The following is a 10,000-nucleotide window of genomic DNA, read 5'->3' on the forward strand; positions in this document are numbered from 1 at the left end:
GCAGATATACATGAAATATTCAGCTAAGGGCAAGGAAGTGTATATTGCGTTTATGAATCTGAAGAAAGCTAGTGATAGAGTTGATTGGGAAGGCGATGTGGAATGTGATGAGGTTATATGGAATTGGTGGAAAGTTGTTGCAAGCAGTAAAGAGTTTCTACATATGCAGTAAAGCCTGTGAAGTGAGCAAGTGGTTTTCAGGGAGAGTGGGGCTGAGAAAGGGATGTGTGATGTTGCCATAGATGTTCAATTTGCTGGTTGATTGCGTTGTGAGAGAGGTGAATGCTCAAGTGCTTGATCGAAGATTGGAACTGGTAAACGCGAGTGACCATGAGTTTGTGGTAAATCAATTATTGTATATGGCTGATACTGTACTGGTTGTAGACTTGAAGGAGAAGCTGGGTCAATTGGTGACAGAGTTTGGAAAGGTATGTGAGAGAAGGAAGTTGAGAGTTAATGTGGGTAAGAGTAAGGTTATGAAATGTACGAGAAGGGAGGGTGGTGCTAGGTTGAATGTCATGTTGAATGGAGAATTACTTGAGGAAGTAGACCAGTTTAAGTACTTGGGGTCTGTTGTTGCTGAAAATGGTGGAGTGGAAGCAGATGTACGTTAGAGAGAGAATGAAGGATGTAAATTGTTAGGGGCAGTGAAGGGAGTGGTAAAGAATAGAGGGTTAGGAATGAATATAAAGTTTTTTTTTTTATGAGAAACTAATTGTACCAACTATGATATATGGATCAGAGTTATGGGGAATGAAAGTGACAGAGAGACAGAAATTAAATGTGTTCGAGATGAAGTGTCTGAGGAGTATAGCTGATGTAACTCGATTAGATAGGGTTATGAACGAAGTAGTGAGGGTGAGAACGGGTGTAAGAAAATTAGTTAGCAGCTAGAGTGGAAGTGAATGTGTTGAGGTGGTTTGGCCATGTAGAGAGAATGGAAAATGGCTGTCTACTGAAGAATGTTATGAATACAAGAGTTGACTGAAGAAGTACAAGAGGAAGGTCAAGGTTTGGGTGGATGCAAAGAATGTTCTAGGTGATAGGAGGATAGATGTGAGAGAGGCAAAAGTGTGCTAGAAATAAAAATGATTGCCAAGCTATTGTGACGCAGTTCCGGTAAACGCTGCTGCTTCATCCGATCACCTTGGTGACTGCTGAGGTAGCGGCAGTAGGGGCTTCAGCATATGAAGCTTCATTTGTGGTGGATAACTGGGGAGGGTGGGCTGTGGCACCTTTGCAGTACCAACCAAACTCGGCTGAATACCTTGCCAGGCTGGGAGGAGCAATGAGAAGAAAAGTCCTCTTTTCTTCTTTTTGTTTTTGATATTGGCTAACCCCCATAATTGGGGGAAGTGCCTTGGTAAATAGAAACTACTGAAAAATTAACTTTAGTAGATGAATAAAATCATATATAATCTTATATGAAAACCTTATCTTTTAAGGCAGTAGTTATATACGTAATGAGTCTTTATGACAACATAGGCTCTTGCTCCTACATCACACAGTCACAAACTTTGGAAGAAATGGCCTCATTGGGAATGTAAAGAAATGGAGTTTATGTACGGGAATGGACGAGCAACATAAGTAACTAAAGTTCTTTCATACATGAAGATAAAAGGGCATTGATGTGATCTTTAATCATGCCAAGTAATATTTCATTTACATAACAGTTTATTTGGTTTAAATTTGGGTAGAATTTATATACTAGTGACGTCCCATAAATGAAACACATAATAGGCAATCGACCCTCAGAGAATCAACTCATAAAGATATTATAGGAGACTTGCCTCTATAATGAAGAGAGAAAACGTTAAGGAGGTGAAGAAATAACAGAGCAAAGAGATGAGGAAGAAAGTAGGGGAAAATAAGAGGAGTTATGTAGAAAGGACGAGAGACTTCACAGGGAGGGGAAAACAAAATTTACAGCCCTCATCCAGGTGATCTTATTTATCAAAAGCACCTTCAATGCTGATAACTCTGCCCTTAATACACAGGTTGGAGCCTCCCAATCACCTATTCAATTATCTAATCAACCATCTCTTCCTCTACCTAGGAAAGCAACCGTGAAGACGTCCCCCGCCACTGAAAGCTACAAAACCTTCGAAGTTATTAGGGAATGGAGACATCAGTGGGATGATCATGTAGTCAGGGTTAATTTTTTCAATTTTTCTAGGGAAATTCAGATGATCTAGATACGGATGTGCTTCACCCTTGAAACTCAACGTATGTTGAAGCACACCTTACAAATATCTGTCCCCACAGACACATTCTGGACGCTCTACAATACCACACACTGGGTTCACGCAACAAAGTACTACATCGTAGAAAATTTTGTTTCAAATAGCTGAAAGTAACATTGTTTGCAGACTTTTATGTAAAGCTTTGAAGCATTGTCGAAATGTGGGCTGTATCTAGCAGGCCTACATAATTTCACAATAATGACTACCAAAACACCCGATCTGCTAGACGTCATTGCAAATCCTCACACCCAGTGTCTAAAAGAGATTTTACTGTTGTGTAGCGTGCTGACAAGTTACTTTACATGCATGATGTCGTGTCACGAGCTCCAGTCAGCCACGCTAAATAAGAGGATGAGATCTCAGGTACCGATGACAGTAATCATCATCACCTCTAAGCAAGTCTATATCCAAAGATGCTGATAAAACTCATCAGGCTCTTCAAGCTGCAATATAATATTTTTGTTGAGGAATTGTTTCACGTGAATGAAAATAGAACTTTGTATAAGAAATTTAAATACCTCGCAATGAAAGCAACAATATTGCTAAATGGGAGAAGACACTCTTCCAAATCAAATAATAAATTTAATACAGTATAGGCAACCTAAAGAAGAAGAGCGAGAAAAAACAAAAAAAATTTTTAAGTCACTCCTTTAAAATGTGAGCAAAAAAAAACCTTGCTTATTCCTCTTTTCAGGAAAGCAATTGATAAAAATATTATGATTGTGTTCATACTTTATAAAAATATGATGTTTAATTCATTAAAATAGTTATGTATTAAATATCATTATAGAATACTGTATTTTGTGCCTGAATGAATTATATATGTTTGGAACCTACAGAAGAATGGTCATAGAAAATTAATTCTTTTTGTGTTGAAATAGGGGAGAATAAGGTGAAGAACACCTTGAGTAATATAATGAGTTCATCCTAATGAAGCCTTTTAAAGGTATCAGAAGACTTGGCAACGCTACACAATTACACCGAATTAACTTTCTTGACAATAATCCAATTGCTATGAACTGATATCTTATTTTGGATTCTTGTTACACACCAGAACATTAAGTCTCTTTAAATACAATAACAATTATCAATGTAACATATCAAATGTAGAGCTAATCTCTTGAATACACCGAGTAGCTAAGGGCTAAGAAACTTCACACATTTTCTTATTCGTCATATAAAGTAGCCTACAGCTAACCAGAAAAGGCTCTGTAGGAAATAATACTGTTACATTCAAAAAAAAAAAAAAATATATATATATATATATATATATATATATATATATATATATATATATATATATATATATATATATATATATATATATATATAGAAATATGCTAGTGACGAGATGATAATAATAATAATAATAATATTATTATTATTATTATTATTATTATTATTATTATTATTATTATTATTATTATTATTATTATTATTATTATTATTAATAATAATAATAATAATAATAAAAATACTGAGGCAGCCATTATGTTCAATCAAACTTGAATAATAATGATTATCATTACTATTATTATTAGTTTTATGAAAATAGCAATAATAATTTAATAATTAAGTAGAGATGGTAATAATAAATGTAGGGAACAAGTAACATCACAGGAAGTGATAGAAGTTATAATGAAAAGTAAAAAGGGGAATGAAAACTTAACAGAATTGCAAATAATAAAAACAATAATAATAATAATAATAATAATAATAATAATAATAATAATAATAATAATAATAATAAAAGAATGGATGAAAAATAAAAAAATAAAATATTTAAAAGCTTTAATCTTGGTATTGTCTAGTGGCCATATCATTCCTATAACTTTGATCTTGTTATTTACAGAGTTACTGCTAATTCCTAGTCTGATGGTCGCTGAAGAGTCTCTTCTACCCTCACCAAGATGAAAGTAGCCAATGAACAATTCCATTGCAGTAGTTAACCCTTTGAGCAAAGAATAACTTTTTGGTAATCTCAGTGCTGCCAGGTGTATGAGGGCAGAGGAGAATATGGAAAAAATAGGCAAAACTATTCGGTGTATGTGTAGGCAAAGAAAAAATGGGCCGTAACCGGAGAGATTGATTGATTGATTAATTTAAAGTTCTCAGGCATCCTGACATCTAAGGTCATTGACGCCGGTAACATTTAATTTATGTATACAAAAATAAAAAAAAAAATAAAAAAATAAAAATTAAAGAGTATTCAATTAAAATCATAAAAGTTGAATGTCATAAAAGTTAAATAGTTTTCAGAAGACCTGCTTCTGAAATAAATCTAAAAATGCCACTTGCATAGTAGGACACATCATTTCCAAGAATCTTGGCAAGGATGAACCTGCCACCCTTACCTCAAGCCTCAAACAAATATCTATTCCTTAAGATGTTATAATTGGGGCATTCGGTCAACAAATGCCTCACTGTTAGAGGTACTAAACAGTCGTACAATACGGTTGGTGTTGGCCCTTCAGCAGAAACTCATGTGTCAACCGAGTGTGACCAATACGGAGACGACAAAGAGACTTCTTCCATTTTCGGGGCATCATATTATACCTCCAAGGAGATATGACATTTGTTACCTCTCGCATTTTATTCCCATCTAGGCTATCCCATTGCTGTTGCCATTTTTTGCAAACCAATTTCTTGATGTCAGGTAAGAAATCATTACAGGGAATGGGATACCTTCTTGGCAGCAACTCGGATGCAGCCTTCTTAGCCAGTGAATCTGCCTTCTCATTCCCAGACACACCTACATGTGCTGGAACCCAACAAAATTGAACTGTTATACCTCTCCGTCCAATAATATAAAGCCACTCTAAAATCTTTAAAACTAGAGGGTTATTAGAATTAAAAACTTCTATAGCTTGAAGGACACTCTTTGCATCACTAAAAATTGTAAAATTACCCTCCTTCTCCAACGCTATTTTCTCAATAGCGGTTAATATGCCATACAGTTCGGCAGTAAATATGGAAGTGGTCAGAGGAAGTGCACCTCTACAATTAAAACCATTACTATGTACTCCAAATCCAACGCCAGCATCAGATTTGGAGCCATCAGTATAGATAAAAGTTGATCCTCTATATGTTCTTTAACATGTTCATTAAAAAGAGACCTGGCTTCTAGGTCTGACATATTCTTCTTGTCTCCAATAAAATATTTACAAAAGGATATCTCTGGTAACTTCCATGGAGGCGTTAATGATACCTTGAATGGAAGTACCTTATTTCTAATTATATCCACACTATTTAATAATCGTTTCACCCGAAAGCCATAAGGTTGAGATTTTGGGTGCAACTCAAAGTATGATGCGTGTCTTACAAGGCTTGCAGTCTGAAAGGCTAGAGAGTTAGGGAGTCTTTGCAATCTAAACCAATACCGAATAGTGGAAGACATTCGGTAAAGGTCTAGAGGTAACTCTCCAGCATCCACAAGGAGACTTGGGATAGGCGAGGTTTTAAAAGCTCCTGTAGACAATCTAATACCTGCACGATGTATCGAGTCGAATATTTTTAACCGGCTTGGGGTGGCTGAAGAATATATTTCACATCCATAACTAATTTTGGAAAAAATCAAGGCCTTGTATAATTTTAAAATAGTATTGCAGTCTGCCCCCCATGATGTATGGGACAATACTTTTAAGATATTCAGAGCTTCAACACATTTAGCTTTTAACGCTTTTAAGTGAGAAACCCATGTAAGCCTACAATCAAATATCAAACCTAAAAATTTAGCTTCACTTGCACATGGTATCCGTTGACCTTTAATGTATATATCCGGGTCTGGATGTACTCCCCGGATACGACAAAAATGGACAATGGTAGTTTTACTTGTCGAGAACTTAAATCCATTCATGTCAGCCCAGTGGATAATTTTATCAATCGAAAGTTGGATTTTTCTCTCAACCATTGCCATTCTAGTGCCAGCAAATGATATTGAGAGATCATCCACAAATAATTTTGAGAGAACATCCAGGGGAATTACTGAGGGTATCCCATTAATTGCTAGTGCAAACAGGGTTACACTCAGCACACTCCCCTGAGGAACTCCTCCTTCCTGACACTTACTCTCTGATAGAGTTTCCCCCACTCTCACTTGAAAAACTCTATGTGAAAGAAATGACTGAATAAATAGTGGTAGTTCTCCTTTTAATCCTAGTTCATGAATTGTTTTAAGTATACCATATCTCCATGTGGTATCATATGCCTTTTCAAGGTCGAAAAAAACTGTCACATGGTGCTGTTTGGAAGCAAAGGCTTCACAAATAGAGGACTCAAGTCTTATTAACACATCAGTTGTTGAGTGCATTTTTCTGAATCCACATTGAATCGGTGATAAAATACCCTTCTTTTCAAGGTACCACATCAACCTTACAATGACCATCTTCTCCGTGATTTTACATAAACACGAAGTCAATGCAATAGGTCGATAGCTTGCTGCTAAAAACTTGTCCTTACCGGGTTTTAAAAAGGCTAAAATAATGGTTAGTTCCCAAACACTTGGGTAACTATGATCATGCCATATTCTATTAATAATACTTAAAATAAATAACTTTGTATTAAAATGTACATGTTTAACCATTGCATATGGAATTCCATCGGGTCCAGGAGCTGTATCGTTGCAAGTAGCGAGTGCGGAATCAAGTTCTCTTTCACTAAAAGGAGAATTATACGATTCTTCCCTTCCTGTTGCAAAATTTAAAATTTTCTTTTCTTCAATGCTCCTGTACTGGTGACCAGGAGCTGCTACACTCTTGCACGATACATTTGAAAAATGGTCAGCCATAACCGGAGAGAGAGAGGGATCCAATGTAGTACTGTGTGGCCAGTCAAAGGACCCAATAACTCTTACGTCATCTCTATTTCGATTTCAGTAAAAACTTACGACATCTCTTAGAAATTGGAATGGAGTTACAATACACAGGAATATCTATGTTAATAAAAATTGCATGATGAATGGTATTTGAACTAAAAAGAAAGGTTCCTGACCGAAAAATTAATTGGCAATTAACGGAGAAGAAAGAATGTCATCTAATGATGAGGAAGCAAAATACAGAAATTCATACAAGAATTGGGAGCAATCGCAAAATATATCAAGATCATGGCTGCACATATAACTCGAAAGGATATCTAACTAAGAATGTAATTAGAAAAGGAAAAATACAATGGAAGAGACAAATGGAAGTCGATGCAGACGCATAATGGAAAAGTAGGCTATAGCCAAGAAATACTAATTGTATCAAAATACAATAGTGAATGGTTATCGTGAGAACTTTTAAACATTTTCAATAAAGAAAAAAGATTATTGGAACCAAAGGAAGAGGATGAAAAATTTACACTGAAACACACAAATGCATCGAATCCTTCATAAGGCTGTGGTAACCAACTGAAAACATCTCTGCCTGGCAATCTGCTGGACGAGGGGTGCAGATCAACTGAAGCCCGATATTTTCTTGTAGTATCTACAACATCCGCCCCCACCCTACTTGTGAACTAGAGATGGAGGGTTTGAAGGAGACTATAGGTCTCCCTGTTGAGTCATCAGCATCCATTGCCTGGCTCTCCCTGGTCCTAATGAAAAGGAAGCTTGGGCTCTGGCCATATATGTGTATAAGTGTATATGGCCAGTCTCTAACTAGGGCATTATCAATGTCCCTAGGGAATGGAAACTGTCTATCAGGTGATCTCCTAAACAAGTCCCTTGCATTTGTTTAGCAATAAGTGATTACGAAATACAAATTAAATACTGTTATCGAATCACTGCCATCCTTGACTATAAGAGCTTCCCCATAGAAATTGTTCTCTTTATTTCCACCACGTGTGGGCAAGCCTTACAAAACAGGGTAATCTGATTTGTCTTCTTTATTACATAAAATAATAACATGTCCAGTGAAACCAGACAACATCCAATTAACGGTCCTATGTAAATAATTATAAAAAAAAACCTAATTCATAACCAGAATATTTTTGGTTACAATACTTTGCAAACAAATATAACTTTTGTATCTCTAATATACCAAAAGGCTGCAGTAGAAAGAAACATTAGAAAAGTATCCGCCAGATATCATAAACTTTTCCATACTGATCTAGTTTTAGCGATAGAAAATACACACATCCACCTTTGATTAGAATTCTAGAACTTCCGAAATCAGAAAAGTTTTTTAAGGAAACTCATATAATAATCATTAATACTTCCTTGTAACAAGAGGGTTACATAATTCGCTGACACCTAAAGTAAGAGAAAGTATACCTAATAGTGCTGAAAAGAAACCCCTCAAAAGATGCATATCTTTCAAGTAGGTGATCCGATCGCTGGCAAAAAGTACACTATATAGCTTTAAAAAAAGGAGTAGCCTAACTCTTCAGGAGTTAGAAACTGGTTGATGCCATCCTGGAACGCACTGGGGCCATTATTCATGGCCCCAAAAGTAACTCATCCCACTGCAAATTCTGACGGATTTTTTCACAAAAAGATAAGTGGGTATAGTAGCTATATCAGATACAACTTCTGATATAATTATCATATCTGTGCATTATTCATACCACTGGAAAGAGGGAATATTCAGCTATCTGATGGTATGTAAAATTTGGATAAATTTTCATTGTATAACACTAATTGCTCATTAGAAGAAAAAATTATAAATTATCAAATAAATATTTGGAAAACTATATTTCCTCTCAATATAATTAGACAGCAATATTGTGTGTATTTATAGGTTTTTAACCAATAATGACTTCATCACAAAATCTAGATTTTCATGGTGTACCAGTATAACTGTATACACTGTAATGCATTGATAATAAAACGGTTATTGGCAAAGTTCAAAATGTCTAAAATTTCACAAAAAAATAACATTCACAAATGGGAACATAAAATGATAATGTAAATTCAGTTGAATCTAGATAATTGTACAAGTCAAGTTATCATTTTATTATTAACAAAAAATAATAAACACGTTTTGTTGGAAATATATCCGGAAAAAATGACAGTCGAAGCGCACGGGATTAATGCAAATGAGCCACTTTCAGAGCTTATAAAATAAGTCCTGTAAAACCAAACAGTACTTTTTTAATGGAAATGAATATTCAAAAAAGAATTAGTCCTCTAAAACTGAGTCACTATCATCAAAAGAAAAGGAAAGTAATGTAAGAAGATTTGTGCAGGTATTGCAAGAATCACATTCGTCACCTAGCAGGTTAACTTCACTTACAGAAGCAAATGGTTCGAGAGTCATGTGCAGTTGATATTGCAATTTTTTTTTCTTTTTTTGCACTGGCATTTCATATCTAATAACTCGGGTGCTAATGGTGACTGAGGTATCACAATAATATTCAAACAATTTGACAAAGTAATATCCAAACAATTTGACATAGCAGTAATACCCAAACAATTTGACATCAAAGTAATATCCAAACAAGACTGGACCACGCATCTGCAGGTCTGTATTGGAATCTTGTTGCTAAAAGGTGAAAGCTGGCCTCTGTGGAAGTTTCCTGGAGCCAATCTAATTTTTTTACAGCGTTCTTACTACATATATTCCCAGACGACTGAATTATGTACAAATCTCTGCAGTATCTAATGAGGTAACTGATCTATATATTTTAGGTTAGGATTATCTCAAGATTTTTCACAGAACCATTAATCAGTACGTGGTGTTGGATGGCATTTCACTTCTCTACATGAGTGTATTGTACTTCATAACAGAAAGCTTCTTATAACATTCAATTCCGTAAGTCTTGGAACGAATATGGCTCTG

At 35.3% G+C, this 10,000-nt stretch overlaps 1 protein-coding gene across 7 annotated transcripts in view; it reads right to left on the reverse strand.

Moving 5' to 3' along the window:
* The window catches only part of ninaC (STKc_myosinIII_N_like and MYSc_Myo21 domain-containing protein ninaC), a 186,670-nt gene that overhangs the window by 144,267 nt on the left and 32,403 nt on the right, over window positions 1-10,000 (reverse strand). The window lies entirely within an intron of this gene.

This window comes from Palaemon carinicauda, chromosome 15 (assembly GCF_036898095.1).
Source record: "Palaemon carinicauda isolate YSFRI2023 chromosome 15, ASM3689809v2, whole genome shotgun sequence".
In the NCBI taxonomy this organism is placed as follows: domain Eukaryota; kingdom Metazoa; phylum Arthropoda; class Malacostraca; order Decapoda; family Palaemonidae; genus Palaemon; species Palaemon carinicauda.